Source organism: Dermacentor silvarum, chromosome 11, assembly GCF_013339745.2.
Source record: "Dermacentor silvarum isolate Dsil-2018 chromosome 11, BIME_Dsil_1.4, whole genome shotgun sequence".
NCBI classification, from domain to species: Eukaryota; Metazoa; Arthropoda; class Arachnida; order Ixodida; family Ixodidae; genus Dermacentor; species Dermacentor silvarum.
The window spans coordinates 83,107,796-83,121,358 of record NC_051164.1 but is presented as its reverse complement, the minus strand read 5'-3'; the positions used below and the strand labels follow the sequence as shown (position 1 = coordinate 83,121,358).

The following is a 13,563-nucleotide window of genomic DNA, read 5'->3' as shown; positions in this document are numbered from 1 at the left end:
AGGTTGGTTTTTCTGTACGGGCCGAGCGCCTTGTGCGATTGCGCTTGATTCCAGCAATCCTGTCAGAACGGCAACCTTTGAGCTGTGTTTATACTTTTTGAGAAGTGAGCGAGATAAGCGGACGTGAACCTTTCCCGAATAACCTCTCTTTCAGGTCGAGGGTCCTCACTATAGGGACAAAACTGAGGTGTATACGACCCTGAGACAAATCAACAGTCGTCGCAGTGCAATATCAAAGAAAAAAGGCTTGGCATGTCCGCAGCTCGACAAAGTGCAGGCTCACCGCGTTTTTCGGCATTCGCAGTATTGTGCATCGGATATTCGTCCCCAGCGGCCAGACTATGAATAGCGAGTTTTATTGTCATATTTGAGGACGTCGGAGGGAGGCCATTCGGAGAAAATGGTCCGATCTGTGTCGCACGAGGAGCTGAACGCTGCACGAAGAAAATGCACCCCTCTCAAAAAATTCCCGCAGGAAGTCCACTGGAGTCTAAGTTATGCGTAATGATTGTGGCGCTTGCTCTTCTCCACGGATCCCGGTGTCATTATGAATCTTATCAAACTCGATCCGACCAGTATAAGCCCTTATCAACCCTTATCGGTCGTTATCAACCTTATCGGACATGATCCTACCCGTATCAACCCTTATCTGTCTTTATCAACCTTATCAGAATTGCTCGGATCACAGTAAGCCCTTCTCGCTCTTTAGCACCACATCCATGCGCGTCGAACCTTTTGTCAACCGTGATGAGAGCCATACAACCCCTCATCACTGCTTATCAACTCATTGACTGCTTATCTGTCAATGATGCGCGACGCGAAGCGCATGAGCTCTCAGATATCGGTGGCATTTCGGTCGGCGAAGGAAAGTCTTAACGGAAGGCGCATCCCGCGACCACCGACACGCATCGAGGACGTTGGGTGTTTGCCATTAAATATTCGCAAAGTCAAAATTTTCCTGATGTCTACAACGCTCCAAGAGATGGATTTTATTCCACCATCACCAAATTTTTTTAACAAAGCCTTCATAGAAACTGTTCTCCTTTCACATTTGTTTTGTACCCTCGGTACAACACATTCATACGGTTCAGATATATTCACCTTCTGCAAGAGCGAGTGTTTAGTCCACGAAAGAAAAAATGGTGTTTGGCTCGGTCGGACGGACGGATTTCCTCTTTGGGTAGGCATAGAAATGCTTACGCATTTAACATCACCCCGCAGTCGCACACGCGAATTTCTCGCCGTAATTATTATTAGTAATGTGTTTTAATGGCGCAAGGGCATCTTTGGCCAAAGAGCACCAAGTCTACGCATACATTTAATGATTTATAATAGAAATACAAGATCCGGACAAGAATCGTAAGGATGGTGAAGTGTGCTATATAAAGAGGCAAAAATCTCGTAGTGACAAAGGTGTAGAAGACCTGAATAAACAATGGTGTCACTGTTATATCACGCTTTTCAACTGTGTTTTCTCACCGGAAACATGGCTTTCACACTCCTCGTCGGAGTTGGCTCCCGCTTATTTTACTCTCTCCCCAAAATTACAAAGCCAGCTCAAAAGTCGCCATTTCCGCACGATAGCTTTAATCAAGCTCGAATCGCAGATGGGTCATCGACTCCTTACGGAAAGAAGACGTGCAGGGCATATTCGAAAATTGTACCGGAGCACTAGAAGTGCTTAACTGCTGCGCAAGGGGACAATATATAGAAGGTGTCAGTGTTTGAACGCACATGAATTACTTTCTTCATAACAGCGCCAGTCTCAAAACTTTGTGATAGTGGCATGTATATATTGCTTGCGAACAGTACAACAAACAGTTCAGTCTAATTATAACCAAGTCAAATCCGATGCGTAAAGGCGTTCGCTATTTCCTATATTCATCACACGCTGATATCAGCAAATTCAACTTCGTTCTATATGGTAGCTCGCTATATCTATGTTGTCATATCGAGGCTCAACTGATATAGCACAAGATGACGCAAGCAAAAATTTTTTAAAAAACTGTGGGGCTTAATTTTGACCACCTGGGATACCTTAGCGTGCACCTGATGCAGATGGCTTGTAAGGACGTCATTATGGTCGCCATCTTAAGGTACTAGCACGTGGAGAAGCTGCGCAAACGAAAAACACCATTACACCATGACACCACGATATGCGCGTCTTGCACTTGGCAAAAAATAACGGCATCGGGCAAAAAATAACGGTAGGTTACCCTAATCTTTGATTTAGGTGTTTCTTAGTGTCACATCGCAACTCTGCGTTGGGGTTCTGTGCATTGGTGTGTGGTAATCAGTGATTTCTAATTATAATTATTCCAGACACTTCAGTAACAACTCGCAACTAAACTTGTGCTCTGATATCATTGATACATGCATATTGCGTGTTTCTTGTGGACGATGCGCGCGAGCGCTCCGACGAAGACGACGAACTGCTTCCTGCAATCGAGCTGTCGGCTGAACGGGCCAGCGCTGCAGTTGTCCGTTGTAAATACAGGTTTTTTCACTTAACTTGGGCCAAACTTTAAAAATATGCGCATGCCGTGTAGCTGGACAGAACCAAAGTAATGTTGTTTGCTTTCGCTTGGAGATACTCAGATTATTTCTTGCATTCCACCTAATTAGATTAATAGTCTTAATTAATTAACTAACTTCTCAATTATTATAGTTAGATGAAAAGTGTAAATGAGAAAATTGTAGAGCAACATGAAAAACTCCCGCTACAGGCTCCCGATTCGCGGGCTTCTTTCATGCTCGGAAAAACACTTATGTGCACATGTTGAGCAACAGAAAGCGGTACTCCTGCGACCCCGACAACGTACGTCACGGTTACCAATCCCCGCGATCCTGGCATATTCTCCGACCAAGATAATGTCGACGTTGAGGACAGACTCAGCCTGTATGAGCGTGTTAGCCGAAACAACCGCTGGGACCCTACCATAATGCTAGCGAATGTCCCCTTCTATTTAGGCGGATCACCTCGTGTCTGGTTCCGGATACACGAGGACGAGATCTCTAGCTGGGATGGTTTCAAGGAGAAGCTCCGCGACCTCTCATTCGCGCTACAATATCTCTAATGAAACCCATGAATTTCGCACTGTACTATGTTTTTTTTTCTTTTTTTTCTGATTTATATTGAATTTCGTACCAGCTATTCAATTCTAATTATTCCAGACACTTAAGTAACTCAACTTGCAACTAAACCTATGCTCCGATATCATATCTATAATGAAACCCATGAATTTTGTCTGAATTTCGGCCCCGGTCGTCTCAGGAGGTGAACCGGACAAACTGCACAAGAAGCAATTGAGTGTCACTCGATGCTCCTGTCGCTAATAAAACGTTCACCGTTAAAAAGGCGATGCGATGTACGCGTGATGACGTGGTACACTAACGTCATATGTACACGAGCCACGAGTCATATGTACACGTCGGTATGTATACGAGCCTTCTTTGCATTTCCCCCCGGCCTAAATGCGGCCGGGTATCGTACCCGAGACATCTGGCTCAGCAACAGAACGCCGTAGTCACTGAACCAACGCGGCGGATAAAGCCACAATGTTTACAAAACGTAAACAAGCCACTTATCTACACCACGTGTCCAAGAAATGTGCAGTCAAAAAGTAGCGAATGGTGCATTTAAAACAACACATAACTGCACAAAGTGATAAGAAATTGAAAATCGCATTGATTGCTAGCCGCAACGCCCGTATTTGGTTTTCAGCAGAATGTAAACGCACTGATGTGCGTGGATTCACGAGCCCGTCAAATAAACAGCAGGTGTGTCATGAGTGTCAAAACATGAGTGTCAAAAGAAAGATTACAGGAGTGGTGAGCAACACTCATTTAGATATTCAAGGATCAGTAACCAGTCAAATTATTCGGGGATCACTGAAAACAGGCAGAAGTTACGTATTGATAGCACAGTCGCCTTTTTTTTCTTTTCTTCGACATCTGTCCTGTAGCAGAATCGCGTAGAACTATGTCGAGACTAAGTAGCCGCAGCCGGCACTTGTTCCCGTTTTGAAATTGACCAACGGGGGGGGGGGGGTCATCCTCTAAATGGCCAAAAGTTCCTCTCGCAGAAAAGGCGAGTCATACAAGAACAAGAGAACCAACGTGTAATGTAGCTTGTCTCTACAGGCATGTTTAATCACTTGACACTATCGTAAAATAAAAAGGCAGGCTGACACTGACACGATTACGGAGCGGTGTAGATTAGAATGTCTATGCACGCCATAACGTTGTCACATTTTCTCATTATTAGACTCACACACTCAGTCACCAATGAATCCAAGCAAGCTCCAGGAAATCAGAGCCGGTGTGAGCATCGCCGAAAAAAATCCCTAATTCGCCTACAGCAATTCGGCACGCAGTGGTGTCGATATTGGCCACACAATGGACCAACATGGCTTTATATATGACCATGTAATCCAGCGTAAAGCCTACATTGGCTATATATTACTGCGCTGTCAAGGCGGTGTTTCGTTGATTTGTCTCCATGCACCTCTCGACCTATGAACTGAGCATCACCTACTAATGTCGTATTCGTTTCTACACTTGCAGTCGCACCCCCGTTTACCCATATGCACCGAAACCCACTCTAGTTAATACGTCAACTGGCGTTCGCGGGAGGTGTTTATATACCTAGGGCGAGACTGCGCCTGCGCATTAACACGTACTCGTTCACATCGACTGCTATGTTCACCAAGGCCGCGATTTTGTAGCGATGCCTTATGACTTGTTCTATACTAGTCTTATCATCCACCGCTCACGGCCTGCTGATCCCGTTGATAACGCGAGCGGACCGTCGCTCTGACCACTGACAAAGCGCGATAAGCGAAAAGGTATTATCATAGAGTAACATACGGATTACAAGAGTGGCCACTCCAGCCTAAAAGCGGCCGAGCTACGCAGCTTCATGCCGCCCGCTAGAGGGCAATACAGCACTCCCTGTCTCCAAGGGAACGCGCGTACTAGTCATCTAGATGATAAGACTAGTATAAAGAATAACACATCGCTACAAAATATCGCCCATGGTGTGATCAGGCAAGGCGATGCTACAAAAGATGTGCGATAACGTCTGCGTGGTCTTTGCTGGGTTCGTCTGCCAGAACGTCTGTCTGCTTGGCTGCTGCTTGGTAAGAATAAAGCCCCTATATATAAAAAGTAGCGCCATCCACTTCCCTCCTCCTCCGTTCCACTATCGCGCTCGGCGCGACCAGCGCGATCGAGGCGCGATATCGACAGTGGCGCCGCCTGCGTCGGGCCTGCCATGGCAGACGACAGCTAACGCGCTACCAAAGGAAATCCGAGGAAAACTTCGATCGCGCCCTGCGGAGACGTTTTTGAGGCTCGATTTTGCTTCGTCAGTCCGTAACTGGTCTTAATAATGCCGTTTTGGAAGTAGCAACGCGACGATGCGAGACGGCGCAAATATCAAGTGTGCAGCAAGCGTTTGCGTAAGCCGGATGGTAAACAAAAAAAGCCTTTTGCCCTCGCCTTGTCGGTTGCGGCAACTTAAGGCGCAGCAGCATGCCATCACAACGAAGTTCTTGTCCCTAACACGTTTGATCCGTTTGTGCGTACAGCACTTTCGTCGCACAGGCCCGAGAATGGCAGTCGGAGCGCACTGGAAATAAAAAAATATACAAAAGCGCGACGCGAACTTCCACGTGACACGGATTGGCCAATGGGGGAGCGAAGGAGGCTGGGGCGACAGGAGGCGGCTAAGAGAGGGCGAGGATGAAGCGCCGGGGGGAGCGCGGTGGCGGCAAGATCTAAGAATGGCGCTACTTTTATAAATATAGGGGCTTTAGGTAAGAAGGCCTTCATTACGTTCTTTTCTTCCCTTCATTACTTTGCAAATTGCTTATGTATTTGTCACTTCAGCCGTAAGTTGACATTTGTCGCATTGTGCTGTTCGGCGCAGAGAGCTTTTCGTGTCATTCACTTCGCGCATGACGTTGTGGATTGCTTCACATTATGTAAGAAACAGCAATTTGGAATGCTGCGCAGCACGTTTGCGAGAAAATCGTTTCTTGGCGCGAGAAAGTGAGTCTGCACACGCCGGTATACGTAGTCTGAATTCAATGCACGCGTGTGCAATTGTGTGAAAGAATGCAGTTATGCTTAGAATCGTTATTCATGACGTGCGCAGATTGCTTGAAGCCTTTGTTACGAGCGCAATTAGACAGAACTTCCGAATTGAGTGTTTGTAAGCTGTAGCTACGATGTATTCTGAGTTTGTTTTTTTTTTTAGCTGCGACAATTGCACGTGACGCTTTTCGCGAAAGGGCGATCTGAAGTGCGTAGGTGAAAATTTGTGCGAAGGCGGGAGGGAAGACAACCAATACTTTTTTTTTTCAGGTCATGCCGACCACAGTGAAGTACTACGGGAATTACTGCTGTGTTGCGAGGTGCAGTAACAACGGCAGGACAGGGAGAGAGCGTGGTTGGCTGACAACTGCAGTGAGCAGCCTTCATTCCATGTTTGCTATGCAGCCCGAAACTACCACTTAATAAGAAAGGTTAGGCTTCAAAAGACGAACGTTGTTTTCCTGTTTATTGCTAATGCTGTCTTCAACAGTTTTACTGTTTTGTGGGGATTTTCGTAATATCGCCTGTTTGTTCCTTTTGTGAAATTTATTCTCAACATATGGCAGCTGTATTGGCATGTCTTGCGTTGTGCAGTGCGCCCATCTTTTTGTGTTTGCGTTCATCAAACGTTGCAAAAAAAAATGTGCATGTGCTTACTGAGAATATGACTTGAAAATAAAATGTTTTGTCTCTTCCAACACTTGTCATGTTTATTTAAAATGTCTGCATAAACACACAGTGGCATCGTGTGCTTGCTGCTCTGGCGGTACAGCGTACACAAAGCTACTCGATGCATGCAAGCAACGCGTTAAAAAAAATCGAAATATAGCCTCCGGGACGAGCACTCGCACAGAGGCGATCTTGGAGGCCGTGTAATTTTTCTAATCATCAGAAGTTAGCCTTCGAGATTAGTGTTCCTGCGGTCCCAATCTCTGAGTCTGTGTAGATTCCACACACCCGCTAGGTGCGCTGCGAACCAAAATCGGCCTAGTATACCTGATAGTATACCTGATTAAATCAAGCAGGCTAGGTGACTATTTGTCGCCGCCCCGTTTCAAAGGGGATGCCAATAAATCATCATCATCATCATCATCGCAGGGGCCTATGGAAGTGTCCTCTCTTATCCTTGTATATGTTACTATATGGTGGAAGGGTTCTGAACGACGGCACAGGTTCCGCATAAACAGCTTCGCTGTTAAAACATTTCACCAAAGGGACTATAATGCTTTTGAACATAAAGTGGAAAGACATGTTTAAGCTACCTAGGGACGCATCACTGTCTGATTGTGAGCCACTCGTTACTCCAGGATCACGAAATACCACTTTGTATAACCTACATAGTTTGTCAAGGTATACACGTAGATTACTTTAAGATTATCTTTTTTAATCTTAATATTTTGAAAAAAAAGCTTATTGGCGCAGTGAAGTTGTATACCTAGCATAAATCTTCAAATCTATTTTACGCTTGCAAGAATTCATGTACGGACCACTAATACACAACAAAATAAAGAAATGTCAGCCCTTCCACTGAGGTGGAGATGGAAGACCAGCGAAGCTGTACTATGGTGGGAATTGTATTTCCAATTATGACTATTAAGATGTGATGATGTAATTGGTTATTTGAACTATTTAAGAATGAGAAATATATATGATCCTGTGGTTTTCATTTATTTAGTGACCACAAGGACCGTGGCCTTATGGTCACTACGGTACACCGCCATAGGGTGTACGGCAAAGGTTGGCACGTTCTTCATAAACACGTCACCAACGCCTGCGCGCGTTCGGTGCGAACGCGGGCAAAACGCCGCCGCTATCGACAACAATTCTACGCGTTGCTGGTGCTGCCACAGCTCCTCAGAATTTTGAGAATGACAGCCCATAAACAAATGTCATGAAACAAAACACCGGCAGCGCATGCCTTTTATGTGAAATCTTCTCCGACTGTGATTGAGTCGCCAGTTCCCCTTGCGCCCGATCGCAAGATACTCATTTGATGCTGCAGCTAAACGTCGCCTCCCCTCCCTCCCTCCCGTCTCATCACGGCCTTCCGCGCGACGGAAGAAGTCACACAATACCGGCCCTACACAATACCGGCCCAATATCCCCTGACGCATTTGTTCATCCACCACTTATATACCTGAATCAAGTTCGCACACAGCTCTGGAACGAGTGTGAGACGGGTTCACTATAAACTCATCACAACTATTAAAGCGATTTCTTTTCCTTAGGATTATTAAAAACAAGAAAAGCTACACGTGCAAAATAAATCGCATGAAACACAAGCTGCAACTTCCCTTGCAGCATAATTTAGTTTCTCGGCAGAAATGTGCAGGCTCCCCCATACATGAATGCTGTCTTTACAATGCGTATATATATATATATATATATATATATATATATATATATAGAGAGAGAGAGAGAGAGAGAGAGAGAGAGAAAGGCAGAAGGAAATATAGGGAGGTTACCAAGGACGTGCCCAGTTGGCTACCCTACAATTGAGGGAGGGGAAAGGGGAATGGAGAAACAGGAGACACAAGTAATAGAGTCAGTCATTCGCAGAGGAATCACCGCTGTCACAAGCGCTCGTACAATCCAGTATCCTTCGGAAAGTGCACAAGGGCGTTTGTGGCCTTTCGCATGCAAGAATGCATAGGCCATGGTCACAACGCGTAGAACACACCTGACGCTTACGAAGGCCACTGCGAAAATGTCCGCAATTAAAACGGGCGTAACAAGGACCTCTGAAAACTGGCAGACAGCGCCCAAAGGGAAACAGCGTCCACGAAGCAAACTTTAAAATGTGTTCGCCGCCGTGAACACAAATGCTTCGGGAAGCGCTGGAAATGCAAGGCGTACGCAAGAGCACAAAGACTGAAACAAAGAAACCGAGAAGAACTATTTCTAGACACAGACATCACTAATGTAATTTTGTCACCTTTAAAGTGAAAATTGTGGCACACACTTACCTTCAGCCGCACAGGAATGAGCGCAGCTTGGAACCACGAAAAGAACGAAATGTCGCCTGATTCCGTCGGCTGCCCGCCGCCGCTTGAGCGACGTCCGGGAGGTTCGGGCCGTTATCTTGTCTGGGTAGCAGCTCGGGCTGTCTGCTCATGCCACGGGCTTGAGCAATGTGCACTGCGCATGCGTACCGAGCGAACCGCCGGGAACTCGGTGCCAACTGCCTCGTCACGATTTGTGTAGCCCTGGCCTGCGAAATGGCACCGGCGCCCGCACCGCGTTGTTTTGTTGCATGCATGGCAAATGCCGAGACGCTTCCGGATGACACCTTTATGTGCGATGTACCCGAAGCCATTGAGTATAGGAGATACAGTTTTGTTTTAGGATATGTTACTTCAATGAACTCATATTATGAATTCCAACGGCATATCTCGTACTGTTCGCAAGCTCTGTCACAGAGTGGCACCACGGCCGCTGGATTAAAAAAAAAAAGGACCTTTTTCTTTTTCTTTTTTTTTCCAGCGGCCGTGGTGGCACCCTCCGGCGGAGATCAATTGCTCTGATTCCACGTTTGGAACGCTCGCGCTCAAAACTAAAGCAAGCAGGGTCACAACTGCATGCGAAAGTACCGTATTGCACACGTCACACTTTCCTGGCATGTTTGCGTGCGGAACTCCAGCTATTTCGGTGCATGCATAAAAACTCAAGTGCGAACTCTGAAAACTTGGCGCTTACTAAAAGCTACGTCTCTTTTACCTTTTCGTCTGAAGCACTGATATCTGCTGTTAGGTTCACTAGTTTGGACTTGGTTCGGCGAACGGAACAGACCGTCGAACGCGCGTTTGGGAGCGCTACTTTTTCGTAGTCTGGGGTAAATTACCTCACCCCTTGAACTCATCAAGCTGCTTTCCGAGCTGCGACTTACTCAAGAAAGAAAAGTATGTCGATAGTACGGTGGGGACGCTTTCTTTTTCTCGAGAAGCTTAATAGCCCCTCCATCCGTCCATAGGGAAAAACAAGAAATCGCTCGCGTGCCGTACGGTATCGTCTGCTCTGTGTCCTTTACGCCGTCTGCTACACAGACGATCCAATGAACGGCTACTGGAGGAACTATGTCACACAGACTTCCGGCCGAGTTTACCAATTTTGGTGGAGTGGTTTGGATTGCTCGGAGGGGCGATCTAGGAGATCCGCTCTCGGTCTGCCATTTACAGCGAAGCTGTTTCAGCGGATCCTGTGCCGTCGTCCGTTCTCTAAAACCCACGTGACCTAGCGGGAGAGGGGAGAAAAAGAAGAGCTCAACCCTGTGAGAATGCTGTGAGAGGGTGCAGATGAAAAGGAGAATGGGGAGGGGCGTTGACGTAAGTCGCGCCGTCCAATACTCGCGTTGGGGGGGAGTGAGGCGCGCCCATCAATGGCGGTGTAAAAAGTAGGTGAACGGAGGAGTTGGGTGTGAGAGGAGTTCGCGTTAGCGTTGGTTGTATATACGGAGCTTTGGTCAAGGCCTATTGTTCATCGAACGTCGTGGAAAAGCATGATGAACGCGCCAGGAACGCCGTCACCCGTGGACGCCGACACGTCCCATCTCCCGCAAGTAGCGCCAGTTCACAGCTTCGCTGTTCGACCATCTTCACGGAGTGGAAGGGGTGGTGATTTTTAATAGGAAATCCGCCCTCCCGATGTGTCATTGTAACATACTTGCTGCAAAAAGAACCGGAACTTTTGATCCGGGGGTGCTCCAAATCTGCCATTGATATTCAGCATAAAGACCTTGATTTAAGTACACATTCCGTACGGTACCTGGTGCCAGTTCGTTGTGACGATCCATACCTTTGATTGCGTGTTTACTTACAAGGATGCATAACTTAGGAAGGACACTGGTGTTAGACCGAAACGCCGAACTGCCCCCCGCCCCTTAATTTCTTCAGCAACGAATTTCATCCAAACGTTTCTCCAATGCGCATGATCAAGTTCAATTTAGCCCGTAGTGATGTTTTTTCCTTAGCAAGTTGTGTAATCTGCATGTCTGCTGCCTGAAATGGAACACTTGACAGCATAAGGTCGAGGGTACGACTCCCGGTGGCGGTGACCGTATTCTGGAAGCGACTGAATGAAAAACGCTCGTGCGAGTTAAGAAAAAACTAAGAGGTAGTGCAAATTAATCACGAGTCCCACTCCTCCCAAGGCATCTCTCATGGCCTGCGAGTAGCTTTGGGACGTACAACCCCGCAATGACACCTTCGCGCATGCGCACGCACGAACACACACGTACACTCGCAAGCATCGACTTCAATTGATGATTTGCGATGACATCATCGCGGTGGCCATCTAAGGTACTAGCACGTCGAGAAGTTGCGTGAACAAGAAACCTCACCGCACGACACCTGCGTCTTCCGCCGAGAGGCACACATCGATAACAGCGACAATCCGGTGACAAATGGTCACTGACAAAAATTGTCACCGTCACCGTCAGTGTGCTACACTGTTGTCATCGTGGCAGCCATGTTCACTCACTAGAGCACGGTGACAAGCTGCGTCCATCACTCACTCAAATACGTCATCAAAACTTACGCTCACCCGCCAGCAAGTAAACACACGCAAGTCCACACGCAGCTCAGGAACGATTGCGAGAATGGTGCACTGTATGGATTCCATCTCAACCAGCTTTTTTTTTTTTTTCTCCCGATTACGTAGCAAGCACAGAATGTGAAATACGCGAAAAGTAAATCGCCAAAGAAGCTGCAACTTCCCTTTCAGCAGCACTTTTTCGGCAGAAATTTGCAACGACTCCCCGATACCCAAATGCGCTTTTTACTATGCGTTTAACTAACACACGTACGTGGCGCCAATGAACGTCACTCGGGAGAAAGAGATAGAAATAACTTTGTTCGAAATTAGAAACTAACCTAACACGGGACACCCAAAACAGGCAGCGTTCACAAGGAAAACGACGATTCAATGACAAGCTTGAAAAGTGTGCTTGCCACCGCCAACACAAATGCTTCGCGAAGCACGGGAAAAGCAAGGCGAACGCAAGAACAGACAGACTGCGGATAACTGCCGCACTAACCCCTAGAAGAAACATTTCAAGGCATAAACATCGCTTATGTAATAGTGTCACGTTTGAAGCGAACTGTAACAAGTGCTTACCTTTTAGCCGCATAGGAACGTGCCCCAATTTCAGGCCATGGAAAGAACAGCATGTCTGCTGCGCCGTCGGCTTGGTTCCGCTGACTTCCCGCCGCCGCTTCAGTGACGGTGCGAGTCGCTATCTTGTCTCGGCATCTCTAGCTGTCTGGTAATGTCGCGGACTTGAGCCCGGACTGCTTGGACTGCGCTAGCACGTCGCACTAGCGTACGCGAACTCGGCGATTGCCTCGTCACTCTTTGTGTCGCTCATTTGTTTCTCCCGCTAAACACCAGAGGAAAAGGCGGCGCTGCAGTGCTGCTGCAAGTATGGCGAATGCCAAGAGGCTTCGAGATAACACCTTTCTGTGCGACGTGCTCGAAGTCATCGAACATAAGAGGTACAGTTTTGCTTTAGGGTGCGCTTCAATGAACTCTTAAAGGCTCTCATCTAAATCCTTATTCTCAGCGGTATCTGGTGCCATATAATTGTGATGATGCGGAGATTTGGCTACGCTTTTTACTTATATATAGGAATGCAGACTTAGGAAGAACACACGGTGTTAGACCCGAGACGCCAAACCTGTAATTTTTGCAGCAACGCATTTCAGTCGAATGACTCTCCAGATAAGGGATGTACATGATCAAATTGAATTTAGCCCAGAGTGAGGTTTTACTTTAGTAGATTGTTTATTCTTGCTACCACTTTATTATTCAGTGTATAAAGTTTGACTGTTGCCTGAGCAGCATGCCTCATATATGAGGAGGAAAGTTTATGACGTTCTTTGTGTCGGGTCTGTCGTCGCGCAAGTGCATTAATTATTTGTTTACTGTAGTAAAAACCGGAGATAAAAGGACGTCTTTTTTGGAGACTCAGAATACCTTGGAGACACGCCCGGCGTCCTATGCTCGGTCTTGAAATTATATAGCCTGTGGTCACATACCGTGCAATGTGATATTTTAGCTATATTATCTTAGGCGTATTTGTCATTACATCACATGCACTCATAGTGTAGTTTAAAGTTACACCAGGTGCTTCTGCCAAGACCTTAGGCAGTTTTTAAATATCGCCTGTGGCAGACCAGCTCAAGGACTGGAATTGTGCAATCTAGAAAGCACAATTTATCTCCTTGAGCTGGTCTACTAGAAGAGGCGGACATTACTAATTACAAAATGCATTACAAATGATTACGCATTACAAAATGCGTAATCTTGTAATGAAAAATAATTCACTAATATGGTTTTAACTCATTACTATACGGCACAAATTTAAATTCACAAATTATAGCCGAGGAGTTCGCAAGGTGGATCCACTTCGAACGAGTTCTCAGAGTGACACCAGTTTCGAGATATTAACTCCAGCACTTTGCGAATACA

General features: G+C 46.5%; 1 long non-coding RNA gene across 1 annotated transcript in view; it reads right to left on the bottom strand.

Moving 5' to 3' along the window:
- Positions 1-12,344, bottom strand: part of LOC119434071 (uncharacterized) — a 168,666-nt gene extending 156,322 nt beyond the window's left edge. The window contains exons 1-2 of the long non-coding RNA XR_005188524.2: positions 12,211-12,344; positions 9,066-9,310 (exon numbers count right to left, since the gene is read on the bottom strand). This is a non-coding gene — a long non-coding RNA (uncharacterized LOC119434071). The remainder of the gene's footprint in view (positions 1-9,065; positions 9,311-12,210) is intronic.
- Positions 12,345-13,563: the final 1,219 nt, after the last annotated feature.